Raw genomic sequence first — 9,453 nt, forward strand, 5'->3', positions numbered from 1 at the left:
AGATAAATTTCTTTTAAATGCTTTCCATTGTTCTACAAAGGAGGATGCGCTATACTAATATGTGCTCGGCGCCATTGATGGATGTTAACTTCTAGTTGAGCTTGTTTGTTTGCAAATGTTTTAGTTTCTACTTTTAGTGCTTTAGGTGATTGATAGGATATTTCACTGCTAAACTTGCACGAATATTTTGCTTATGTATATCATGCACAAGGTGTTTCAGAGGATAATCTTCCTAGTAAAACATGTACAAGAGAACCAAGTTAAGAATAGGGGATAAAAGCTAGAGCAATTTCGAGCCAACTCAGGTCAATACATTTTCAGTAGACTGAGCACTCTAGGATCGTAAGCCACAATCAGAGATTTAGACCTGTGTGCACCTAGAGTACAGACTAGCCGATTAGCTAGTCCTAAACGTCTTACAAACAATAGTTGAGAATCACACTATATAGACATCCTAAGAACCAAGAAATTTTCTATGGCACTAAAAAAAAAAAAAATTTAAGGACTTATGTGATCGCTTGTAACATGAATGGATCATTATGAGGAGTTATTATCATGTATAGAATAAACCCACTTAGAATAGGGACAAGAGACTACGTAAATAATTAACTTGAAGAGTTACTATTTGTGTGTGAAATATAACGTTAAAATTGGGTACAGAGTGGTCCAAGACATGATCCAAATAGTAAACCCAAGTCGAATGCACTGAATATGAGTCGTAGTCACACTTAACCATGTAACGGCGTAGGTCAGCAATTTCGATATTTATTGTTCTAACCCAAATCAACATAATTGTATTAAAATGAATGCAATTTGAAGAAAACGAATCTACTTGCCAAAATAGTTTCTTCCAATAGACGATCTTTCCTTCACAAAAATGGATTGAACCAAAATTACACGTCTCTTCTCTTGTGAGAAAAAAAAAATCTCTTAGAAAATTTCCTCTTCAAATCATTGTTTCAAGAGTTCTCCACGAATCATTGATCTTTTGTTCAAGTCATAAAAATTGGATTGGCTAAACATAAGAAGTCTTAAGTTTTGCTAAAACTTTCTCTATGACCTTCAAAGGTATGGCTGCTTAACTTGAATTTTTTATATTTGATCCTAACTTATTGTTTTAAAATGTTTAGAAATCATATTCTTCGATCAGAGAATGGATAGCTGAGGCAGATCAGACTCAATTTCAAAGATTGAAAGAGAATGAATAGCTGAGGCAGATCAGTCTCAACTTCAAAGATTGAAGATCTCATGAAAGAGGTTCAACAAATAATAACAAAATTGAAGCTCGACACTTAAGTCACTTTTGAATAGTTTAAACTCAAAACTATCATATTTCGAGCGTCCAAACCACCAAAGTGCATAGGATAGAAAACAAACTACAAGAATATCCATAATCAGCCATCCGATTTTGTGTCTTCAGATCTTCGAGAACTTTGTCAAAGATTGGATGCTTGTTGAGTGATGTTCCAAACCACCAAAGTGCATAGGATAGAAAACAAACTACAAGAATATCCATAATCAGCCATCCGATTTTGTATCTTCAGATCTTCGAGAACTTTGTCAAAGATTGGATGCTTGTTGAGTGATGCTACAAAAAAGACTATTATTAAGGGGGAGGTGAAGCCAATGAAGATTCTATTCATGAATTCACTAGAATTGTTGGGAGAGAAAATCAACATTGGTTAATTAAAAGGATGATTATGGATTTATAAGTACTGAATACATCTCTATTGGTATGAGGTCTTTTGGAGAAACTAAAAGCAAAGTCATGAGAGGTTAGACTCAGAGTGAACAATATCATACCATTGTGATGTTCGTGATTCCTAACATGATATCAGAGTCATGCCTTCAACTTAGCCATGTCAATAGAATCCTCAAATGTCAAACAAAGAAGTTGTGGGCCTCAAAGGTGTTGTCTAAAGTGACTCAAGTGTCGAACAAAAGGTGTACTTTGTTCGGGGGCTCCAAAGAAGGAGTCGAGTCTTGATTAAGAGAAGGTTGTTTGAGGGATTCATAGGCCTTAGGGGAGGCTCTATGGTGTACTTTGTTTGAGGACAAAATTATTGGGAGAGGAGTCTCACATTGGCTAATTAAGAGAACCATTATGGGTTTATAAGTAATGAGTACATCTCCATTGGTAGGAGACATTTTGGGGAAACCAATAGCAAAGCCACGAGAGTTTATGCTCAAAGTAGACAATATCATATCATTAAAAAGGTTCGTGATTCTCAAGGTCCAAGGCGAATTGCACAACCTTTATGATTGATGACAAAGCTAGGGAAACACGTGCCAAATCCTATCCTCAAGACCATTCTCATTTGGATAAGGTCTGTAACATTTCAAGCACACCGTTAGTAGATATTATTGTCTTTGGGCTTTTCTTTTCGGGCTTCCTCTCAAGGTTTTTAAAACTCGTTTGCAAGAGAATGATTTCCACAACTGTATAAAGAATGCTTCGTTCTCCTTCCCAACCGATGTGAGATCTTACAATCCACCCCCTTTCGAAGCCCAGCATCCTCGCTGACATTCGTTTCCTTCTCCAATCGATGTGGGACTCTCACCAAATCTACCCCCCTTTGGGCCCCAACGTCCTTGCTAGCACAGTGCCTCATGTTCGCCCCCCTTCGAGGCTCAACCTTCTTGCTGGCACATCACCCAGTGTTGGCTCTAATACCATTTTTAACGGCCCAAACCCATCGCTAGTAGATATTGTCCTCTTTGGATTTTTCGTTTGCTTCCCCTCAAGGTTTTTAAAATGTGTCTATTAGGGAGAGGTTTTCACATCTTTATTGTTTCTTCTCCTGCAAGGTGGGATCTCACATGGTCTCACTTAATTCATGGACCCCTTCTTTACTTGGACGTCAGATTTTTAGCCTTGAGTAAAGCTATAACAAAATTTAATTTATATGGTGAATGTTATCACAATAACTTTAGTAATTAAAAAACACTATAAAACATTTTAATATAAGTTATATCTTCGTATTCATGTAAAAAGTTTCAATATAAATTTTTGGGTCGTCCATGGACAATATGAGTTTGGAGGTAATTTTAGAGATTGAAAAATGAAAGAAGGAGAATAAGAAGACGTTAATGATTTAACGACACACGAACACTCAATCTTTTATTTGTAGATTAGCTTAAGAGAATTTTGGGTGTCCCCTGGAAAATAAAGTCAGCCACTTCGTCTCGTATACCCATTAGGCGACTTGCCAACTCTACTAGGACTTAAACTATAAAGTGGGTCAGTATCACTAAAATTGCTCTATTTCATCATATTTTGGCAAGAATTTAGGTTGTGATCACCTTAACTTGATTGATTTGATGCAGGTGTGATAGATTCAGACCCTTTACTACCATTTTTTACTCTTCAAGATAATTTTTTTTTTAAGAATTACTTTAAACTATTTTTTAAACAATTTAAATTATTTAAGGATAAGTTTTTAGATTATTTTATAAAAATGAGGTGAGCAATTACCATATAATTCTACAAAGTAGAGTTTAAATATGTAAATTAGAGTTTAGTTAAACTAGCATTAAGAAGCGTAATGACCTTGGCTTAAGCCTCGAACGTGCAAAGGTAAAGAGTCTCAAACATGCAAATTAGAGTTTATAGACGTTTTGGGTAAGGGTTTCGTAAGTTTTTCTTTTCTTTTCAAGAAACCCTCGAACGTGCACAAGATAATCATTTGCGATGTTAACCTTGAACAGATCTACGAGACTTGAGGGGGCGGTAGCCGTCGGAAAGAATCGAGAGGGAAAACAAAAGGTGAAGAGTCGTCGATTGCAAAGGTGAGGGAAGGAGAAAAAAAAAAAACAAGGGTAGGGGAAGGCTGCGCGTGTCCCGCGATGCCTAGCACAGGCCGACTCGGACTTGCGACCCGCACGACCCGGACTTGCGACCCACACGACAACCCACACGACAACCCACATGACCTGGGTAGCAATCCGGCTCGTGACGGTCCGACCCAATTCAATCCAATTTTGCTGATCTTTCCCTCTTTCTATGTAATTCTCCCGTTTTAAACCCAATTTTGGCATAATTTTCAAGTGTATTCCCCATTTTTACCAATGTAGGAATTGTTTGAGGAGTTTGACAAATTTTGGAACCCACGAAAGACGCAAACTCAAACAAATAGTGTCATGCCTCCCAGGTAAGTGGCACCTGGAACCTTGGATTTAGCTATGTTCGCATGAAAATATGATATGAGTAGCATGTCTTAGAAATTTGAACATGAAATGAGTTGGTTGATGCATGTAAGAGCACACTAAATGTTATAGTGCATGTTTATCTAGGAATGAACCATTGAGTTATGATATTACCGAAATTGAGAGCATGCTTTTAGTATGATATAAAGCATGCCATATAGAACCGATTATCTATGTTTGAATATAGAATGAGTTGAGATGACACATATTGAATGTGATTATGTATGTTACTAAAGCTCATATGAACTGTCCTATGATTGAAATTTGTGACTAGGTTTCCATGATTAGATCATTATACTATGTCTCTGTCACATATGTTCTGATATTAATGGTTATATGGGGATGATTAGAAGTTCACCAACTAACTCCTAATCGTCACCCTTACTCTATTGTCAGGGGTCCAAATAATTATAAACCTGGTCATTTTATTGTTGACGGTACCTTGTGGAATCTTATAGGAAGTTTGCCAGTTAATTTTCTATGAGTGAACATGTTACAAGTGACAGGGGTCTAAATTGATGCATTGGAGTTGGTCGAGATTTATTGTTTATGCGTATGAGTTAGCGGTTATAAAGAGACGATTAGGGGTTCACCAACTAATCCCTAATTGTAAATTTGGTTCTATTGTCCGGGGTTCGAATAACTATAGAGTTGGCCTATTATTTTAGATGGTATTTTGTGGGGACTTATAGGATGTTTTCCAGTTAGTTTCCAGTTGGTATTAAGTGAACCTATCACGAGTTGTTGGGGTCCACAGTAGTACACTTGAGAGTTGGTCGATTCCTAGAATGCATGAACCTTGAGTACTGAGGTCGCGCCTCGTGGACTTTGAGATATGATGATGATGTGAGACTAGAAGAAATGACTAACCCAGAGACAAAAAGAACTTAAAAATATTCTGAGGGCTGGGGGTCTAGATAGAACCAAGAACGCAGAGAGAGTAGAATGAGAAAACCTAGTGTGTAGCCTAGGAAGTGCCTATAGGAGGGCTACAAATTCCCAAAAGAGAATAAAATACCAAACGTATGAACAAGATCAATAAGACTTAATAACAAAATATGAACTATCAGCAAGTTGCTTACTGAGTGTATTTTATATACTCATTCCTACTACTTTGACTTTCTTTCACATGAGGCGTGATGGAGCGGTCGAGGCAGAGGCGCACACGAGCTGGGGGCTATGGAGTTTTGGTTTTGGATCAGTGTCATGTACCCCATTGATATGTTTTCCTTATGAACCCTCTACGTTTTGTTTGTATTACTGGATTTTATGAACTACCTGTGTCATTTTCTTTTGTGTGTGCGTTGTGGATTTTCAATTTATGAAGTGTTATCGAACGATGTCGTACTTAATCTTAATTTCCTTATATGTATGCAAGTTCAAAGGTTTTAAATTTTACGTATTTCTAATTATTTTCAAGTCAATAAGGTAACGGTCCGTGGCTCGAGTTCCTCGAAAATCAGGTTGTTACAACGTACCTTTTGGTCGTTGTACATGTCGTATTTTTTTATGTTATGATATTTCATGTGTAATATGTTATGTGACGATTTATGGTATGATATGAGTTATGCTATAATATGAACTATGGTACGATATGAAGGTTATATGATGCATGATCCGCCATATGTCACATCATGTATACTATGTTAGCATGTTGATATTATGCCTATGGGATATTGAAAAGTTATGTATGTTAACCATAAAAGATATACCAATGAACGTATGCATGTCTAATAGAAACGTTATGTCATGAAAAGGAGTGGAGGTATGATTTGCATCGTAAGTATGTACCATGATTTGAAACTATGGGACCTCAAACATACTTTATTTCACATGCATCGGGATACTTCTCTAATCATTAGTACAACACATACACTATGATATTCTGTACACCAAGATGTTGTGTGCGCTCCTTTGCTTCTATGGCTTTCAGCAGTATGAGTATACACTAGCCCATAGGCAGGCCTAGAGGTACATATACGAGCCCTCTAGTGGGTACATGTGCACGCACATGGGTCATGTATAGAGAAGTATTACCATTCAACTCTGCCCGGACTAGAAAGTAGAAACTAAAGCCATGATATTTTTTGAAAGGATAGGTCTCACCATGATTGCATGTGGTTGCATTTTCTAACTCCAATAGTGGAACTACTTACTACGTATTTCTTTAAATACTCAAGCGACATGCTACTTTTTTTCAAGTAAATGTAAGAAATCCTTATACAGATGACGACATCTCTATGGAATCCATATGAATAAAGTTAGAGTAGTCGCATTTACATTTAATGTTGTAACCCGTAGATTAGATTATGACATTTGCATTACTTTGAAATTATTTTTAATTCGATTTTGTGTTTGTTGACATCATTAATAGTTTAAAATGAATTCTGCGAATATTTTAGTTCATGATAACGTTTTAATTAACTATTTTTCAAGTTTTTCACACATATTAGACATGTTAGGCTATGATAATAACTTTATTTTAGCTAAAATAAAAATACGATAGTTAATGTAGGTACATGTAACTCATGCTCAGATCTACCTTATTCAAGATGCTAATAAAGGTGCCTATAACTTTTTCTTGCATAAAGAAATAAATGGAGGGCAACCGACATTTCTTCTTTACATAACAGATCATGTCGCCATGCATGTAGTCAACTTCTCCCTACCTGATAGTTAGATGCAGTAAACCGTTGTTGTTGCCTTTTGCTTACATTCCCATATAACACCAATTTCAATTTCTCAAATCTTGCTTTCAAAACTCTCTTTCGAAATTTCTCTGCTCAATTTTCTAAAATATTCTTCTTGAATCGGGACCAAAGGCTCGAGTATACGTCGCTTGGCCGTAGGCGACGCAAGAACGAATAGGCTTAACTCACTTGTTGCTAGGAAGTGTGTGCCGCACAATCGCAAGTCCGCTGCCATCAAAGTGCGATTGTGACAAGTAGTTGATTATTTGTGTCTATCTTACATGTGGTAATCTTACGTGACGATTCATGGCCTTAGATTATCATCTTAGTACTTGGAAGTCTGTTAAGGTGTAACATATTGCTTGTAACACATAATAACCTTTACTTGTAGTATTATAACGTTTATGGCCATAAAGCGAGCATAAGTCATGTTAACCTCTAAAACCATTAAAATTCATTAAGATCCCCACACACGATCCAATGGTTTTAAAATTTTTCGTAGTCCTTATAAATCATGAAATAAGACCTCTTATAAAATTTCAATTTGGAGGTCATTTAGGTCGTCAATCGAAGGTATATTAGAAGGAAGCATTATGATTATTTTGTCATGTTACTTGGTTTAGCTCTTTAAAATTATCCAACGACTATGGAATTTCATTCATGTGTAACCTTAAGATGTCATATCTCATAAGTAATGGGTTTATCTAACATTACTTAATTTCCAAGCAAATCTTGGTTAACTTATGCTATTGGATTATTTCAAAGCAATTCCTACCAGTATAGAGAAAGATTAATGGAATGTTTGATTTGGGGGTGACGTGGCTAGTTCATCTTCTTCTAAAGAGTGGAGGAGACAATGCACCCAACTATGTCTAAAATGGTCTCTCCTATCCTCATCCTGTAACTTTTGGCACTTGATTTCTTCATAAAACTGGCAGATTGGATTGCCAGAAGAAGAGTCCTGTTTAAAGAGGCTCATATACGGAACGTCTCCTTAGAAATCTGTTTATAGCACGAATTATTGGTTGGGCCAATATAGAACTTTTAAGGCCTCGATTTCTTGGGCAAACTTCTTCCACTACTTACTATTCCACCTTTTTGGGCAGCTCAATAGAAACCTCTTTAGGTCTTGGATTCCTTCATAAAAAATCTTGACCTCAATGCCATGAAGCACAGGAATTGATTACTTTGAAACAATAGTACCTTAGACCACCAACTTAATCATCTCAACATTAATGCTCAAAATTGATAAATTAATCTATCCATATTTCTTAACAAGGTTTAGGGATCAAAATAAGAAATTTTTCCGAGAAATTTCTCAAAATGAATGTTGAGAGTGGGATTTGAACCCACGCCCTTTCGGACCAGAACCTTAATCTGGCGCCTTAGACCAACTCGGCCATCTCAACTTTGATGCTTGAAAAAAAAATTAATCCATTGGTATTCTTTTTAAAGGTTTAGAGATCAAAATATTAAACATCAATTAAATGAAGTATAATTACAATAATAAGAATTATTGGGATTCAAACCCACGCCCTTTTGGACCAGAATCTTAATCTAGCTCCTTAGACCAACTTGGCCATCTCAACTTTATTGCTTGAAAAAAAATAATCCATCCATATTCTTTGATGTTAAAAGACAATATAGTTGCTAACTCCATATAAGGAGACCTCTGATCAACTTGACTATCTCAACTTTTCTTTTTAAAATTGATAAATGTATCCATCCATATTTTGTATAAAGGTTCAGGGATCTTATTAAACCTCTGTCCTTTCGAACCAAAACCTTAATCTCACATTTTAGAGTAACTCCAACATTAATAGTCAAATTCTAGACATTAATGTTCACATGAAAATAGATTAGGGATCTAAAACATTAAAAGAAACAAAATACCTTAGACCAACTTTGTCATCTCAACTCTCATATGTGAAATGTACATATATTTAATGTAACAACCAATGAATCTACCTAGGCCTATATGGAACTGCCACAAAGCCATCCAATGGTTGAGATTGCCTGAGGGGACGAGATTCAAATATGGAAAAGACCTCGAAATTTATTTGAAGATTTGTGGAGCTTCTATACAAGTCAAAGCTGGTGATCTTAGAGCTATTAAAGAGGACGATAAGAGCTTCCATTTCATGCCCTGAATTTGAAGAGAGCCTACAAATGTTATGGCCTTATACCGTGAATTCACGATGCATGTTGAATTTGAAGGTTATAGGAGCATGTTTAGAGCATAAACCAATTATACGGGTAAAATAACAAAAAAATGCCCTTACTATACCTTCTATGATGTTTCATGACTTATATTAACTTCGACCAACCTGAAGTATATGGCATCTAGTTATGATGTTATGAAGCATAGAAATGATACGTATATTTTGTGATAGGAGTAGAACATCACATGCTTAGGTTATACACTTAGGTTTTTATGATAGACCCTCTAAAGTTAGAACCATGAACTTACACACCTATGCATTATTTATAAGGGTATAGCCAAGCCAAGTAAGTTGAATTCGAGAAAAAACACATCCACGACCCTGAGTCAAATACA

General features: G+C 36.1%; 1 non-coding gene across 1 annotated transcript; it reads right to left on the minus strand.

Moving 5' to 3' along the window:
- Window positions 1-8,224: 8,224 nt before the first annotated feature.
- Window positions 8,225-8,305, minus strand: TRNAL-AAG. Its single transcript has one exon. It is a non-coding gene; the product is annotated as a tRNA-Leu (tRNA).
- Between the last annotated feature and the right edge of the window lie 1,148 nt (window positions 8,306-9,453).

Source organism: Cucurbita moschata, unplaced genomic scaffold, assembly GCF_002738365.1.
Source record: "Cucurbita moschata cultivar Rifu unplaced genomic scaffold, Cmos_1.0 Cmo_Scf00055, whole genome shotgun sequence".
NCBI classification, from domain to species: Eukaryota; Viridiplantae; Streptophyta; class Magnoliopsida; order Cucurbitales; family Cucurbitaceae; genus Cucurbita; species Cucurbita moschata.